Below are 19,704 nucleotides of genomic sequence, written 5' to 3' on the forward strand. Positions count from 1 at the left end.
CCAAGAATTAACGAGGGCCTAGGGTCAATACTCTATATTGGAATGCCTTAAACTTGAAATTGTAATTGTATTTTATGTTATGTACAGTTATGAGCCTAGAGATTAGAGGTGTCATATATAAACCCTCTGAACATTTTGGCGTCTTTGCAATCTATATTGTATGATATTTGTCTCTGCTCATGAACATACCTAACATACTATTAACGAACCATGTAAATCTTGTGTGTAGGTAGATCTTTATTGCATATGTATTCTGTCTTTTATTTTGCTGGTTCCATACGCTATGTAGTCAAGTTAACTGAGTTTTGTTTCATTTAGAAGCCAAAGAAACTTTATCAACACATTGAAGCAATCTCTTATTAGAAAAGGGAAGATAAAAGAAGGGTTAAGGAAATGTATGATTAAGAATGTTGAAATTTATGCATTGGAGTGGAGTTGTGGGGCAGGAAGAGGTCATGTTTTGTCAACACAAAGTGCTTTCATGTTTGGAAATGCAATGGGAAAAGGGGACTAATTGTTTGTATTGTTAGATTAGACAAAGGAATCCAAAGTAGTTATTAGCTACTAACTGTTTAGAATTAAGTTACATCATCCACTTTCACGTTGAAAATTTCTAAACACACCTTTCTTATTGCCTTTATGAAAAAAGTGAACTTGACTGTGGGTTGTTTTTGCCTTGTGCGTTATGTTTCTTTGATTTGTTGGTGCTTTATTTTTCCTCTCCCACCCAACCTTAGTGTCATCAAGTGGCCCATGGCTTGTTTGACTCTACCAATTCTTTGAACTTCATATGGATCACTTGTGTTTTTTAGAATTGGAGTTCTTTCATATGGAGTATGTCTGAATTTCTCTCTTAAAATTTAAAATGTTTTTTTTTTCCATTTGACTCGTTTTAATAAGTTGGTGTTTATTGAATATATGATTGAGAAGTTTGAATTTATGTCATATGTGTTTGGATTATATAAAATGATGGATGACTCAAAATGGTTGACCGGAGAATAAGGGATGATGACGAAATTTGAAAATTTCCAATTCAAAGGCAGGAGGCCTTGTTTCTTTGGGCATTTAAAATACACGTCTACATTTTCATGGGTATTTTTATATTTTAGGGTTCAACATTGACATGCAAATATATTGATACATTTGTTATATCGCAAAAGACTCATGAAATAAAAATAAAAAAGCAACAATATGCGATAAATGTCACTATAATATAAATAATAAACATGTAACATATTTAAAAACATCGTGAATTTTTATAAATATAATAAACTATTAAAATATTTATGATTCGCATAATAAAGTCGTGAAATTAGTTATTTTAAATATTTTAGGTTTGTTATTCTGTCTTTCTTCTCCTCCTTGGTGATTTCTTCATCGTTTTTCTTCCTTTTTTTTTTTTTCGCTATGATTTTTTCCATCATTTTTCTTCTTTTCCTTTATTTTTACGTCGTTTAGATTTGGGTAACCAAATCTGATTTCTTTCTATCGTCTTTTTTCTTTTTTTTCTTTTTTTCGATGTGATTTCTTTCCATCGTATTTTTTTTATGTTTTTTTACGTTGAAACAAAATCTAAAACATAGTGTATAAAGAATCTTAAAAAAATCGTTTAGATTGGAATAACCAAATCTAAACAATCGTGTAAAAAAAATGATCGTGTAGAAAAATTTAAGTGATTGTGTACCGAAAGAATTTAAAAAAAATCATTTAGCAAAATCTAAATAATCGTGTACTAAAGAATCTTGAAAAAATAAATGATCGTGTCAACAAATCTAAACTATTGTGTACCTAAAGAATCTTGAAAAAGTTTGTTTAGTCAAATCTAAACGATCGTGTACTAAATTTTGAAAATATAACAATTTAAATTTGGGGTGACCAAATCTAAACGATCGATCATGTAATCAAATTAAACGATAAATTTGAAATAATAAAACATTTAGATTTAGCTATCCAAATCTAAACAACCAAATGAAAACGATTGTGAACCAAACAATGACCAAATCTAAACCATTGTGTACTAAATATATTACGCGCGTCATTGACGACGTGGTTGACGGGGCATTTTTGGTATTTTTTAATATGGATCTGTGAGTTTTTTCCATTTTCAGAATTGTTATACACCGTATAAATATTTTGTTGTTTTGTTATATTTTTTAAAAGACTCGTAAAAATATTATTTGTTGTTATAGCTTTATATGACATTTTATTGATATTTTCATTTACATTTATATAAAATTGAAATTTTAATATTTTAGTTGTTATCAATATTAGTAGGTTGTCAACAATAAAGAAAAGCATGGAATGAGATTTAGACTTTTTGAGATTTGATGAGTTTTCTTATGGAGTCAAATGAGAGACTAATTTATAATTTCAAGGTTTATAATTTCAATGTTTAAATCCTATATTTAATTATGCTATTGGTTTTTGTGTAATATGGTTTAAGAAATTTGAAAAGGTAACTTTTTTTTTTAAGTTTGTAATTCTAACAAATATTATGCATGCAATGAAATCCTATAGTTCAAAGCTATGGCAATACGTCATGAATGTTATCAACTGTGCTAAAATTTGATAAAAGGAATGAGATAAACTTGAAAAGTTTAATGGACAAGAACCTTTACTAATAATGATTGAATCTTGCATAAGTATTCAAATATAGTGGATTCCTATAATAATACAATATGGACGATTTTTTTTATTATGACTGTAGTATGAACGTTCTAGTGATATGTAACAGTTGTAACCACAGTTGTAGAAAGGGTACTAAGCTGAAGTAACATGGAAAAACAACAAGCAACACAACAACATTTGTTAACCTAGTTCGATGAATACGCATCTACATATGGGGGCAGTTTGCCCAGGATAGAAGATCGTATTAATCACAAATACAATAATAGTTGAATACATAGTTATGACTGGATATTCATCACTCTGCACATTTATCACTGTGCTGTCCTAGAATTGTTGCAACAAAACTAAATATGTAAGAATACAATAGTCATAACTCATAAGGACAAAATATCTCCCCCTTAACCTCAGATCTATAGATGATGTATTCAACTCAAGCCCCAAACGACTTGATGATTCTTCTATCGGTCTTTCGTATTATTTTTCATGAAGAACTCCTAAGAGAAACTCACCGTAAAAAAACTTTTATATTTTTTCTTCACATAACTTCTCATACAAGATATTACCAATATATAAGGAATAAATTCTAACCACCCGTGAGAACATCCTTGAAAATAAAATATTACCAATATATAAGGAATAAATCCTAACCACATGTGGAACCCTTGAAAAGAAAATCTTAACATATTCTTTACCAACTCCATAACCAATTAATTAATTAATTAATTAATTTACTCGTGATAAAATAAAGTAGGGGGGACCATTAACTAACAAACTCTCCCTTGAGACCACCTACGTTTATTTCTGCAGACAAGCACACCTCATCAAACATAAAGTAGAGAAACCAAACAACCATGCTACCAAAAACACAACACTCAGAAGACCATCAACAGAAACCATACCATAACAGCTAGAATTTTCACACTCAGAAAACCACACAGGTCATGTACCAAAATCATTGCACAAACGAAAAAGTAGAGAAAATTAACAGAAGACAAAACCCAATCACAAAAATCCAGATAAACAACACTCCCTCTTACTTGTTGCAAAGATAAAGTGAAGCCTGAGAATCATTAGAAGAAACAGCTAACTCCAAAGTCGCCCGACGACGATCACACAAAACATTCTTCAACATTGTACGCCAATCCAAAAATCTACTAATTTGTTCTGTCAGAGAGAGAGACTCAACCATCAGCACCTATACACCTACAACAGATAGCACAAGGGGTTGACCAAACAGTAGGACTGACAGCAGAGGAAGCCCTGGACTCGCCAGACGCAGTGTCAAACTCAGTAGAAACATTTGGTATATGAGAATCTTGAAACAGACGCATACTCAGACAGATAACAAGGGGTGTAGTTCCAATAACATCGATTGGAGTCATGTGAGATGATTTAAACGAAGTGAAAGAATGATGAACAAGTGCGAAAGCAGTCGACTGGTAAGACTTGACGCGAGTGACCACCATTGTGTGCACACTCGACTAATTATACCTAAACAAGAATAAAAGATAAAACAGCAGTAGACGATGGTAACTAACCAGAGATGATCGTGGGTTACGAAAAGTTTGATGACTCACGAAGCAGAAACCAACTAAATTTAAGTTTATTGCTTGACTGACAGGTAAATAAACTGGGCTTAGATCATGACTGTAAGGCCTAATAACACAAGATCGACCGTTGGAACCATCAGACATCCAGCTCAATAATTGCTATTCTAGGCATTGACAACTCTCTATGCCGACTATTCCTCCTTTTTCTCCATCATCGAACATGACTGATCCTGCGTTGCACTTGCTAAGTTCAGAGAAGAATAATGCATTCCCTGTCATGTGCCTGGAACATCTACTATCAACATACTAGTCAGTAGAGTTAGGATTATGAACAGAAGTAAGAGTACCTTGGAGTTTTCCATATTGACTTTAGGTCTCCATTTTGTCCTGCACCTGTTTATATGTTTGCTCTGATTGCTGACTTGTCTTTGGTACAATAGACTTTGCAACTGATAACAATATGGCCGAATATGACCAATCTTTCCATAAAAATAGCAAATCCATCATTTTCGTCTATTCAGAGACTTAATAGGCGGAATAGTATCTTCTGTCATCTTTTCTTTTGCTATCTTTCTCTAGTCGTCATAACTGTTTGGCTCACGTACAAACAAAGTTTTGTTTTTAGTCCTGTCAGATCCCCTTTCTGAAAAATCCAATCCTCTTTTGTCACCGCATCTTTTCCCTTGGCAGAGCAAGTCATCTAATTTACGAACTCTTGTTCACACGAAATTATCCTTAGATTTTCATAGGTGAGGGTAGCTCATTAGTGCTAGCCCAATTTCAGGGATAAGATCAGGTGAATAGCTGGGGGCATATGGTACAAGACAGAATTCACTCTTACTCGCTTGAATCCAAGTCTTGAACATGGGGCACTACCTTCTTATTGGCCCGGGAGGGATTCGATTTATCGGATGGACCTTAAACCAATTGTTCAATAGTGGATCAGTGGGACTTAGGAGTAAGATGTAGTCTAAGGGGTAAAATGGTATTTTGACCCAACCAAGGTTACCAATAACCTGTAAAAAATTAACTTACTGATCATTGTTATATTAGATGGACACAAATATATCTATAGTGAGGGGAGTACAACTATAGGAAGTTAGTCAACGAATGTTGATTAGATTGGTCTAAAATGGTTTAGTAGTTAATCTCGGATCATTGGAGCCCATGATCTATAGGTCAATTAGGTTTCCCTGTTAACTCATATGGAATAGACTTAGAAAAGTCTGATGGATTGATTTAAATTGTTTGAATTAGGTGAGGAGAGAGAAACCAAAAAGTATATGTGATATAGTCGTTGGTTTAGAGGTAGAGCTTTATGTTTAAATGTGATTTCAATATAAAAAATATGAATACGAAGTCATACTTGAAAACTCGAAAATGATAGAAACAGTTAAAGTTGAAAAAAGTCAAAACGTTGACTTTTTTACTTTAAAAATCAAACTTTGACCGTTATATATTCAAATATGATTTTAATTTTAAGAAATAAATGTGAATTCATGTTTGAGTGGTCGGAATTAGTCAAGGAGGTAAATATGGTAAAAGAATTAAAATGTTGACTTTTGACTTTGACTAGAATGGTCAAATGACCATTTTCCCTCTTGACTAAAGTTAATAGAAAAATCAATTTTGTTGGATAATATCACTAACTCTTACTAGGCTAAGTGGAGGCTCATGGTGATAACACCAAGCCCACTAAGAAATAAATGAAATGGTGAATAATTCCACCCACTAATGGTTAGTGGATTGTGAGGTGTTAGGCTTTGGTGATTCAATTATATACAAATTTAATTTGCATGTAATTTTGTTTATAAAAAGAGAGTTTTTCTTTTCAAACTTTAGAAAACTTTTTGCCATTTTATTTTATTTACTTAAAAAATCACCGTGTGTTTTTTTCCTAATCCTTCACCATTCCTAAATTTTCATCTTTATTTCATTCAAATCCTTCTTCCTTCAGGTTCCAAAACCCGATTCTTCATTTAGAGAATAGCGAGTCAACTTTAGTGGTGGTCCAAATGTTTTGAATGGTGAATGGTCCCTTATGGCACTTTAAGACTTGGTACGTGGAGAAGTTTGACTACGTCTAACAATGTATTTGTTGGGCTTTATGCCCTAAAACTTGTGGCTTATAAATGGTAAAACTTATTTTCTATTTACAATAAAATTGTTACATATTGAGGTTTATCCGATAAAGTTGTTATTGAAAATGTAAATAGCTTATTTCTTGTTAGAAAGACCAAAATCCAATAATCTAAGATCCATGTCTATGACTAAGAGTGCTTAAATTTGATGTAGAGACATAAAGTGGATCAAGTTCAAGTAGATAGCCAAAATGGTTTATAGTATATGGATACGGTTGGGTACCTTATTCTAGGGACAGTACTAGATGCGGTCTGTTTTGTAGTTGTTACAAAAATTGTCTTGTAAAGTGTTACAAATGATGTGATCCTCTCTAAGGGATAGTAGAGAGGTTATTTCCTTACATGCTAACTTGGGGAATTGAACAATGGGCTCCGCCCTCTCATTGGCTCAAAAGAGATACAATTTAGTGGTTGAACCATAAACCATTTTTCATTAGAGGGTTGACTGGGATTTAAAAAACAAGATGTAATTTCGAGGGTAAAACGATATTTCAACCTAGCCAAATTATGAACAATCTATTAAGGGTTAAAATTACCAATCAATGGTTATATCAGGTGGACACAAATATATTTACAATGAGGAGAGTGCAACTACGAGCTATAGTGAACAGTCCCGATTAATTTTAGATCGTTGGAGCTTATGATCTGTAAGTTCATTAGGTCCCTTTACTAGGTCATTATGAAATTAAAGTTTAGACACCAAAATTTTGAATAGGATTCGAATTACATCTATCGAATTGATCGAGATTGGTGGTGGAAAATAATAACATAACTAAATTGTTTAATTTAAGTATATATTGTTTTTATTATTATTATTATTTAATTATAACAAATTTGAATTAATAAAAAGATATTATTTAATTAAATGAATTTTGAAAAGTGGATTTTTCAAAATGATAAATTTCATTTTAAGAAATCAAATTTGGACGATTATGAGTGGAATTTTCCAAACCCATAGTGTGTTGTGAACAAGCTACTTGTTGGAGTGTGTTATTGATTTCACAAAACTCCACAAATCTCACTAAATTAAAAAGATTGATGTGCTTCGTTAATAATACTTGGGGCTTGCTGTCAAGGTAATCGACCTTACCACCGAAATTGCCTACGAGTCAGACGTCCCAGTTAACTAGTGTTAGTTTTGAAATAAGAGAATTTAGAAACATGATATTGACATCGAGAAAATGATCGCATTAATGAAGATAGGCATGTTATGAGAATGTTTGAGTTATAAGATGCACTATGATTTATGTTGTGGAATTTATCGGTAATATGTTATATACTAAATCATGTAGGTGACAATTTACTCTTCCTAACACTAGTCATGTATGGTTGTGAGTGTATGGGTTCACTATTATGTTACCATGTTCCAATGAGTTCACTACTATGTTACTATAGGGCTGTTTAGCCCCTTGGTTTGATATTAGGTGGACTTGGCATTTGATGTCAAGTCAATGTTTGACGCATGTTGTATAATCATTGGATTAAAAAATGGAAAAAAAAAAATGGAGGGTTTTCATGTTTTTCCATTCTCTTTTTACACATGAAAATAAAAAATGGAAAAATTATCTCTCTTTCTTAGGTGGTGCATTCTCTCTTTTCTCCATCAATTCTTTCACATCCATTTCACCACTTAATTAGATCTAACTAAACCACACAAAAAATCTAAATTAATATTTATTTATTTTTATTTAAAATAAATGTTTGATTATTAACAAGTAACTAATTAAGATTCTCTTTCTTTTTGGTTTTTAATTCTCAAAATTAAACGACTACTTTCTCTTCTATTTTAAAATTATTGTTATAGTTTATGGATGACAAGTCAAATAAATTAAAGATTGAAATAATTTGAATTAGTTTGACTAGAAAAAGACTGTAAACTTTTATTTATAATTTATGTATTAAATAAGATTTTTTTTAATCAAAGTAGTTGGTAGAATTTGGTATTGTTTTGAGCGAATAAATATAAAATAAAAAAGAAATCTTTTATTTTGATACACCCATATCATAGAAAGACAACCATAACTATGGATATAACTCTACTTGATTTCCGCTTTTGCATGACCCTTCTTTCGATTATGCTTATTTTGAAATCTATTAGACTCTTTTGAATGTTACTTAACTACAACCTTCATAAACTCCATCCAATTACATGACTTATATATTTTGAGTGGTTTATAATATTTCTAATTACACAGTCCATGTTAATGCAACTGTAATCAAAATTATTGTTATTGTATGTCAAAATTTCTCATTTTTACATTATTTTCATGAAAATTAATAAAGTCAATAAATTGAGTTATAGTTACAAAATATTAAAAAAAAATTAATTAAAAATCCGATACATGATAAATTTAGGATGTACAATTCACAAAAAATAACATAAAATAAACATATCAACTAAACCCAAGAATTCAAAACCAACACCTCAAACACAGGCATTAGAAATCCTTATTTTCAATTCCTACACCCCAAACACAAGCATCTGTAATTCTCAAGCATCACAACCCCATCAAATAAGCCCACATGCATTTAATTTCTAGGAATTTAATTTTTAACTTACGCGCTAAACACCCTTTTATGTTTTTTCAAATGGAAATGGTCAAAGTTGTGAAAAGTCAAACTTTGACCACTTCCATCAATTATGTACTTCCGAATATGAATCTGTATTCATATTTTTAATATTTAATTCATATTTAAACATAAAGCTCTATAATCGACGACTATATCACATATAATCGTTGGTTTCTCTCGTTCTACCTAATTCGAACATATCGAATTATTCCATCATATGTTCTAAGTTAATTCCAAATGAGCTAGCAAGGGAACCTAATGTACGTATAGATCTTGGGCTCCAACGATTCGAGATTAACTGTTTAAACCCTTTTAGACCAAGCTAATCAACATTCGTTAACTAACAAGTCATTCCACTAAAGTCTCGTAGTTGCACTCCTCTCACTATAGATATATTTCTGTCCATCTGATATAACCATTATTAATAAGTTAATCCTTAGCAGGTTGTTCGTAACCTCAGCTAGGTTAAAATACCATTTTACCCCCCGAGACTACATCTTGTTCTTTAAGTCCCACTGATCCACTATTGAAAAATTGGTTTAAGGTCCAACAAATCAAATCCCATTTGAGCCTATGAGAGGGTGGGGCCTCTTGTTCAAGTCTTGGATTCAGTTCTTAGGGGAACAACTTATCTACTAACCCTAAAGTGGATAGAAGTGAATTTCGCATTGCACCCTATGTCTCTAGCCATCCACCCAGTATTACCCTGAAATTGAAGGCTTATTAGGCCAGCATCGTTGAGCTACTTTCACCTATGCAGATCTAAGGATAATTTTGTCTGAACAAAATTTCATAGCTCAAGATTAAGATTACGTTACCTAGGTCGTCAATAATCGAAATAGTCAGTTTTATATAGTCAAGGGTGTTATAACTTAAAAGTGACTATTTCATTGTTCCACACTTAAGTAAACTCTTTACGTAGGATGCCCCCACTCCCATGTCTCTACATAAATTATTTAGAATCACATTGTTTGTACTAATTATAGAGCCAGACGCATCCATAGTCTAACCTTATTCATACACTATAGAACGTTTGAGCTATATAATTAAACTTATCCACATTGATATCTCTACATAAAGTTCAAGTCTATACTAAATAGCCTTGGGACCTTAGTTTATTAGATTCAAGATTATAGTATTCTATTTTCACTAATAAGTCCTTAATAACCACTTCATTGAACATAATATAATTTTAAATTATAAACTACGAGTTTGATTACATAAATTCCAACATTCAGGAAGGCTAAGATGAGTCAGGCAAGTGGTATCGGATGTACCAGCTACTGGGAGCACTAATAGAGCGCAAGCCTTTAACGAGATGCCTAGTAATCCACACGTTTCAGTGCAAAGGGGTCGAGGAAGGCATGCTTCATCGTTTCCCTCAGAAGTTAGACAAGAGATTTAGCACCGAAAGGCTAAAGGCATTGGAGGCCACGACCTTTGCGGTAACTACTAATCAGGCTGACACAAAAAACTTGTTAAGCCTTATAGAAAAGTGTTTTGGGGTGGATTACCCCGAAGAAAGAAAAGTGAAATGATCAACGTTCTTGTTGCAAGATGGTGTGAAAGACTGGTGGACTCTCCACGTGGCAAGGGGTAGGTGAAGAAGGCCTTGTTGCGTGGAAAGAATTCAAGAAGGCTTTCAAGAATAAGTTCTACCCTCGTTCCTTCTGTGATACGAAGAGAAATGTGTTTATGAATTTGGTTTAAGATGACATGACCTCTAAAAGTACGAAACATGATTTACTGTGTTGGCTAAGTACGCCTTAACCTTTGTAGTTGATAAGGAAGATAAGTGCAAATGGTATGAGGAAGGTTACGAACTAAAATTTGAGTACCAGTCATGGCCAATATGAACTGGTCCAACTTCTCAAAGCTGGTTGATGCTGCCATAAGGGTTGAAAAAGTTCCCCTGCGATCAAGGCTTTAGTAGCTTGAAGGGTAACGACTGACGCGGCAAGGCTAGGCGTCTAACATTAGGTGTCCAACAACAAGGAAATTTCAAAACTTGTTCCCATAATCCTTCTAGTTTCAAGACTAATTATGGAGGAGGATTTCAAAGACAAAATCAAGATCAAGGAAAATAAGGCACCTCAATGTAGATAGAAAAGCCTCAGCGAAGGCCAACAGAGAGACAAAATCCAAATTTTGTAGAAAGAAGTGGTTCTCCAAGGACCTGTTTCAACTACGGGTAACCAAGGTATTTTGCCAAATACTGCCCAAATGTAGAGATTCTAGGAAACACACGAGTGTGTCGCAATCGATCAATCAGCCTTATCGACATGACAAAACTGACATCGATCTTAGTGAAGTCAAAGGACTAAGAAGACCCAAGTTGCAAGGAAAGGTTTGTTTGGAGTGAGGTTAGAGATAACCCTCACGTAATTATAGGTTTGCTGATGATTTGTAATTCTCTTACTTTTGTGTTGTTTGACTACAGAGCTACACATTCTTTTATTTCTATATCACATGCTAAGACCTTCAATTACCAAATAAAACCTCTAAAAAATGGGTTATTGATTATAACCCCTTCCACGTGAGGTGTTCATAGTAGAACAAATGTGCAGAAATTGCAAAGTAAGTATTAAGAGCATCACGATGAAAGTTGATTTATGTCTATTTGAGCTTGACAAATTGGATGTGATCCTAGGAATGGAATTCTCACCAAGTACTATGCGATTTGGACTGCTCCAATAAGGAGGTAGTACTAAGAGGCCCTGAAAAGTTTGAAATTAAATTTGAAGGTGATAAGAATATTAAATTGGGGAGAGTCATATCTGTGCTAAAAGCGAGGAAGTTGGTAAAGAAAAGACATACTTCCTATTTGGCACATGTGGTAGATATGCAAGCATCGAAGGATAACCCGAACAGGGTGCTCATAGTTTACGAATACTTGGATGTATTCTCGGAGGAATTGAGAAAATTGCCTCTAAAGTGAGAGATTGAGTTCACTATTAATGTTGTACCTGAAACTACACTGATCTCTCAAACCCTTTATCAGATGGCACCAAGTGAACTAAAGGAGTTGAAAAACCAGTTAAAGTTGTTAATGGAAAAAGGCTACATCTAGCCTAGTACCTCAACATGGGGGTAAGAAAGATGGAACCTTGAGACTAGGTAGCAACTATCGCCAATTGAATAAAGTAACAGTCAAGAAAAAGTACCCCTTATCGCAAATAAACAATCTGATTGATCAGTTGAAGGGAGTCTTCGTATTCTTCAAGATAGACATACATTCAGGCAATCACCAACTAAGGATAAGGAGTTAGATATGCCAAAAATTGCATTCAGAACACGTTATGGGCATTATGCGTTCTTGACTAATGACCTAACGACTTTTATGGACTTAATGACAGAGTGTTTCATCACTATTTAGATCAGTTTATCATTATTTTCATTAATGACATTCTGGTTTACTTCCTAAACATGGAAAGACATGCCAAGCACTTAAGAGTTGTTTGCAAAGTACATCAAGTATGAGTTCTAGCTGAATCAAGTAGTATTTCTTAGACACATTATATCCTCGAAAGCATTGAAGGTGGACTCATAAAAGGTCTAAGTGATTGAAACTTTGGAACACCTGAAAACGGTTTTCGAAGTGAGAAGCTTTCTTTGTTTGGCAGGTTACTATAGGTGATTTGTGGAAGAATTTTCTAAACTGGCCCTTCCTATGACAACACTCACAAAGAAAGCGACGAATGTGAATGGTCGCCTGGCTGCGAGAACTGTTTCAAGAGTTAAAACGAAGACTTACTACCACATTTGTTCTTACATTGCCTCAGCTCGGGAAGGAATACGAGGTCTTTTGTAACGCGTCATACCATGGCCTAGAATCTTTTTTGATGTAAGAAGGAAAATTAATAATCTGTCCTTCCAGACATATGAAATTGCACTAACACAATTACCCTATGCATGACTTAAAAACATGGCAACACTATTTGATGGGAGAAAAATGTAGCATCTTTACGGACAAGAAGAGCCTAAATTATATATTTGATCAAAAGGAATTGAATTTAATACAAAGCCGCTAGATGGAACTCATTAAAGATTATGATTGCATCATCGCATACCATTTAGGAAAGTCAATGTCGTAGCCAACGCATTGAGCAAAAAGAGCTCCGACCCAAGGAGTGAGGCAAGAATAGCCCCATTAAAAGAACTGAGAGGCTTCAAAGCAATTCAAAATGTTGGGACATCAAGGAACTTAATGGCACGCTTTCAAGTGAAGCTCACACTTGAAGAGAAAATTGTTAGATCACAACCCAAAGATTCCGAGTCGAGGAAGTTAGCTAAGGAAGTGAGGTACAAAAAGCGATTTGATTACGTGTTTAGAGAAGATGGTGCGTAGTTAAAGGACAAAAGGCTATGTGTTCCACAAAACAATGTGTTAAAGGATAGTATTTTAGAAGAAGCTCATAGTCCGACTTTCACGATGCACCCTAGAAGTACTAAGGTGTATAGGCTTTGAAGGCCTATTACTCGTGGCCAAGCATGAAATGAGAGATAGCCGAGTTCATAACCAAATGATTGATCTGTCAGCAGGCCAAACCTCAAAGATAAAGGCTAGTGGGTTAATATGTCCTTTGTAAATTCTTGAATGGAAATGGGAACACATAACCATGGACTTTCAGTTTAGAATTCCCAGAATGCCAAGTGGTTGTAGATAGATTTACTAAGATGGCACGCTTCATCCCTATTAAGCAATTCCTTCTATTAGACAAGAGAACTAAGTTATATGTTGACCAGATTGTAAGCCAATACGAGACCCTAGTGTCTATAGTTTCAAACCAAGATCCACGATTTACCTCCAAGTTATTGCCAAAATTACAAGACGCATTGGGTACAAAGTTACGATTCTGCACCGCATTCCACCCACAAATGGATGGTTAATCTGAAAGAACCATCCAAACTTTGAAAGTTATGTTGAAAGCCTATGTTCTACAGTATAGAGAAAGTTAGGACGAGCATTTGTCCTTGATTGAATTTTCCTATAATACTAGTTAATATTCCAGCATTGGAATGTCCTCTTTTAAAGCGTTATACAGAAGGCATTGCAGAACGTCCATTTACTGGAAAGAAGTTATCGAAAAAAATTGTATGGATCAGAGTTAGTCCAGACGACGATGGAGAACATCAAAGTAATTAGGAAAATTTAAAAAACTTCTTGTGACAGGCAAAAGAGTAAGCAGATAATCGTCGTAGAGCATTAGAGTTTAAGATACAAGATAAGGTTTTCTTAAAGTTGTCACCTTGGAAAGGAGTCGTCAAGTTTGGGAGGAAAGGAAAGCTAAGCCTGCGATACATTGGATCCTATGAGATTCTAAAGCGCGTGGGACCAATGGCCTATAAGTTAAGGCTACTTGTAGAACTGTCAAGGATCCATGATGTCTTCCATGTGTTTATGTTGAGAAATAATACGTGCCTGATTTCTCGCATATCCTTCAAGACCAATCTCTAGATGTACAAGAAAATTTGACATACAAAGAGAAACCTCTCCGCCTCTTGGACATGAAAGAACAGATACTGAGATCAAAGGTGATTCCCATGGACAAGATTTTATGAAACAACCATGGTGTTGAGGAACCCACTCAGGAGAGAAGAACAAATGAAGATCAAGTACCTACAATTCTTCGTATCAGCCTACTGAATTTTTGGGATAAAATTTTCATAAGAAGGTAGTAGATGCAAGGCGTTAACCGCATACCCTAACATAATAAAGGCCCTACAACTTGAGGAACAATTATGCAATGAAAGATCTTTACGAGGAGAAGGTTACGCGGTTATTCAGTGATGTGACACAAATGTCAGTAGGTCGGTAATTGATTTGACCCAGCTGTCCAATCTAAATTCATGATAAGGTATTGTCAGAAGCACATGACATTTTTAGATTGGGCCACTCCCCATCGCCGGTTTGATAAATCATTTTGACTTAGGAAAATTCACTAGAGAGATCGATAAATAGAGGAACTAGGGTCATTTAAAGTTGCTTTTACCCTGAAATTGTAGTAGAAGAAACTAGGGAAGTATCCAAGCATTCAAGACGAGGAAGAGCTCATATCCAACAAAGATTCTAAGAGGAGTAAGGAAGAGTTTGACCTAAGAAGCTACCCAACTGTGATTGAGTGGTTCTCTTTATCAAATGTTTGCAAACGAAAGAAAATGGTTTTATAAATTGTGTTCGAACCTTTCGTATATTCTTTGAAACCATGAGCCATATGATTTCCATTGTATTTCTCCACCTATAAAAGATAAGTAATTTATAGACGATACAGAAGTAGTTGTGGATGTATTTCGTAAACAAAGCATCCTCTCAGAGTTTTGTGTTTCATGTTGTTCAAAGCATGGAAATTGATGTTAATGTTATGGCTTGAAACGATGATGTCTGAAATACACAAGAGCTATTAAAAATCAACATAAGATATGCTTGTGTCATTTTGATACGATTCTTATCCTTGACAAGTAACCTATTCTTATTGTGTGATCTATAATAGAATGTCCTATTTATGCTGTGTGATCTTGAATATGTGCCTCATACTTGTTGTGAGATCTGGTATGGGATACCTCATACTTGCTATATGATCTAGTATAAGATGTCACACACTTGCTATGTGATCTGATGTGGAATGCCCTATTGCTTGCTGTGTGATCTGGCATAGAAAGACAAATTATGCGTGACAAAAATGATCATATTCGCTAGTGAATCAAGACTTCTCCGCAAGGTTATAACTTGACAAAAGAGGTTACAACATGAATATAAAGTCGATCAAAGTTTGACTTTTCAAAGTCAAAAGTCAACATTTTGACTTTTTACAACTTTGACCATTCCAACAATTTCGAGCTTTCGAATATGAATCCATATTCATATTTTTAATGTTTAAATCACATTAAAGTAGAAAGCTCTATAATCGACGGTCATATTACAAATATTATCGGTTTCTCTCTCTTAACCTAATTTGAATTATTCCAACATATTATTTTAAGTTAATTCCATATGAGCTAGCTGAGGAACCTAATAGACCTATAGATCATGGATTTCAACGACCTAAGATTAACTGGCTAAACCCTTTTAGATCTAGCTAATCAACACTCATTAGCTAACGGACATTCTACTAAAGCCTTGTAGTTAGACTCCCCTCACTATAGATATATTTCAGTCCATCTGATATAATCATGAACAGTAAGTTAATCCTTTACCGGTTGTTCGTCACCTCGACTGGATTAAAGTACCATTTTACTCCCGAGACTACATTTTGCTCCTTAAGTCCCATTGATCCAATATTGAACAATTGGTTTAATGTCCAACCTATAAACCGAATCCCTCTCGAGCCAATGAGAGGGTGGGGACCCTTATTCAAGATTGGATTCAGTCCTTAAGGGAACAACCTATCTACTAACCCTAAAGCGGGTAGGAGTGAATTCCATATTGCACCCTATGTCCCTAGCCATCCACCCGATCTTACCTCTGAAATAAGAGGCTCATTAGGCCAGCGACGTTGTGCTGCCTTCACCTATGTAGATATAAGGATAATTTCGTGTGAACAAAACTTCATAGTTAGCTTAGGATTAGAATAAGTTACCTAGGTCATTAATAATCGAAATAGTCAGTTTTATATAGTCAATGGTGTTATAACTTAAAAGTGACTATTTCATGGTTTCAGTCTTTACGTAACCTTTTTACATATGATGCCCCCACTTTCATGTCTCTACATGAACAATTCAAGATCACGTCATTTGTACTAATTACAAAGCGAACCACATCCATATCTTTCCCAAAATTAAGCATCCAACCTTATTCATACATTATAAACCACTTGGGTTTATATACTTGAACTTCATCCATGTTTATGTCTCTACATAAGGTGCAAGTCTACACTACATAGCCTCTAGACCTTAGGTTATTTGATTCAAGATTTATAGTATTCTAATTTCACTACTAAGTCCTCAATAATCACTTTATTAAATAAAATATAATTTTAAAGTACAAACTATAAGTTTTATGACATAAATTCCAACAATAAAGTAGTATTATTATTTAGAGTTATGTGCATTTAATGAATTGGATGAAGTAATAGAATGGAAATAAAATATATGTATATATATGTGGATTTGTATTATATAGGGGAAAGGAAATAATAATAATAAATATTATTATTTTTACTATTTGGGTTTATAAATGACATTGGAATGTGTAAAATGAAAAGAAAAGGAAAAAAAAAAAGTTCTTCATCTTCTTCCCTAAGATAACCCTAGTCACCATTTTCGCTCACCGGTCATGGTCTGGTGAGTTTAGTTAAGTGTTTTGAGTCTTTACTGTATGATTTTAATACCCATTAAATATTAATTGAGACTCTAAATTAAGTTTATTATTGGAATTTATTTTGGTTGCATGTCTTTGGAAGGTCTCTTAGGCAAAGCTTGAGGACTTAAGTGTGTATTTTTCTATCAAGGTTAAGATAATTTTTCAACCTCAATTTGGGTAACTTTGGTAAGCTAAGATAATTAAATTAGTAATTTATTTGCTAAAATTGTTAATTTAATTTTGGTTATGCATACATGGAGTTGTGGTTTCATTTGTAGTAAAGAACTTAGCATAGCCTAACGTAAGGGTTATACTATTGGATCCTCAATGAATGGTTGAATTACTGTGTGATAATGGTAATACAACTATAGTATAGTTGTGATATGTTTGTTATGGTGACTTATTTGTATAGCCTAAGGTTACTGTTAAATTGTGAAGAGTAGTCATTGGATTAGACTAAGTGTAAACAATAATTATTTGCATATGTTTACTGTGGGAAAAGTATGATAAATATTCTTTGCCCAAATAGTAATCAATGATATAGGTATTTGCAGGTCTATCATGGATTACAGTTTGAGCACAATTGATAATTTTATTAAGTAAAATTATTAATTTTTTTCCTTTTGCTTAGGTTAATTTGTGGGTTTTGGATACACCTATCAAATGCTAATTTTTTGTTTGAAAATAAATTTATTTTAGGATCTAATTGGAATTTTTCTTAAAAGATTTACTGTAAATTTATAAGAGTTAATCCATGGAATTTTCGCACCAAATGTTAAATTCATTTCAACCTCAATTTTAAGTTAAATTGAAAAAAATTAGAGTTTGGTCTGTATTAATTTTATAAAGTAAAGTTCTTGAAAATTCTCTTTATGATTAGGACATAATTAATTGGGGGAATTATATTGTCACCAAAGGAGAATATAATTTTTAGCTAATCTCTCAAGTAAATAATTCTATTCATTCGAACATGAATTTAAGAGCTTGCATGTATTTACTATTATGCATTGATGGTAGCTAAAATGCTTAACATGATTATGGACTTTATGATTAATGTTGTAGTTAATGTCTGATATTCTATGATGATTGTGCATGTTACCTGGATAACAGGATTATGGACTTTATGATTGATGTTTCATGTCGTGTTTATGATGTTTGCTACATGCTTTGGATTATGGTATATGTTAACTTTGGCTATTAGGATGTGTACCTACATGTACGGTGTCCCTCAAGATCACCAATCTATGATTAGATGGATTCGACGAGACCATCAATCTTTCATGCGATGTTTAATGAGTGGTCCTACGGGATCACTGACAACCTGATATAATGTTTGTTCCTTTAGGTTCACCAGCTGGTGAGAGTGTTCCTATTGGTTCACTAGATTACGCTTGTTTCATCGGGAACACGATAGTTTTTGGTACCTCATAATAGGAAGTTAACATATCACATAGCGGAACCAGCAGTGGGTTCATTATTAGGTTGTCACATTGTTTTTCAAATCACCTACACTCGACTCGGGAGATGGCATGAAGTCAACCAATATCGCTCCCTTTCGAATGGCACGAGTTAAACCTTAACTTCTAACTTTTAACTAAAAAACAAGTGAAAGCTAACACACATAAGCACAAGCTGTAGTGCAACATTTTTCATTAAATAAACTTTATATAAGTTCTATACATATATTTATTAACCTATATTTACATGGAAACAGACTCCAACTTCATCTACCTCAACCTAAGCATATCACAATTAAAAAAGCCAAATATACATAGATTCAAAACAACAAGACACATACAGTAGTAAGAAAAAATCCTTCAGCAGGTAGACGACGACGAATCATGCTTCGAGAACATGATTTCTACCTAGAAAGTGGAAAACATTTTGCAGAGTATGAGTTATACGAGCCATTTGAATCATAGGTTTTTAAACAACATTTCTTAAACTTTTAAAACAGTAAACATAAACAATAACACGAATACTTTATCTTGATAAACATTTATGACAAAGGCAATTTTTGTATACATAAAGAATTATGCAATGTAGGTAAGGTCGTTATTAAAGACAATATGTTCGGAAATTAAATGGTTGAAAAATGGTGCTTACCTAGAATTGCTTTGACAAAAAAATATTTGTAATTTACCCTTACTCTTACCGTGGATAGGTGCAAGCACGAGTTTTGAACCTAAGAGAGTGAGACTAAGTAAAATTTCTTGAATAAAAGCTTCAAAGAGATGAGATTAGTAATAAAAAGAAAAGAAAAGCATTGAAAACAATTTGGGGGAAGTCAATAAGGACCAAGAATTAATGGGAAGTTTAGATTGCAAGTCAATTCACAAGAAAGATAAATTAAAGATTGAAATTCAATAAGAAAAGTGAGGAATGAGCTTAGGATATTAGTTTATTCTTATCATTGAGTCAAAGATGATTAAGAATTGAATCGTGCTTAATTAAGAGGGGTTCTTGATTTAACATTCTTCAGAAGATCAATTTGCTTGATGAAGACAAGAAAAGA

This window comes from Cucumis melo, chromosome 2, assembly GCF_025177605.1.
Source record: "Cucumis melo cultivar AY chromosome 2, USDA_Cmelo_AY_1.0, whole genome shotgun sequence".
NCBI lineage: Eukaryota > Viridiplantae > Streptophyta > Magnoliopsida > Cucurbitales > Cucurbitaceae > Cucumis > Cucumis melo.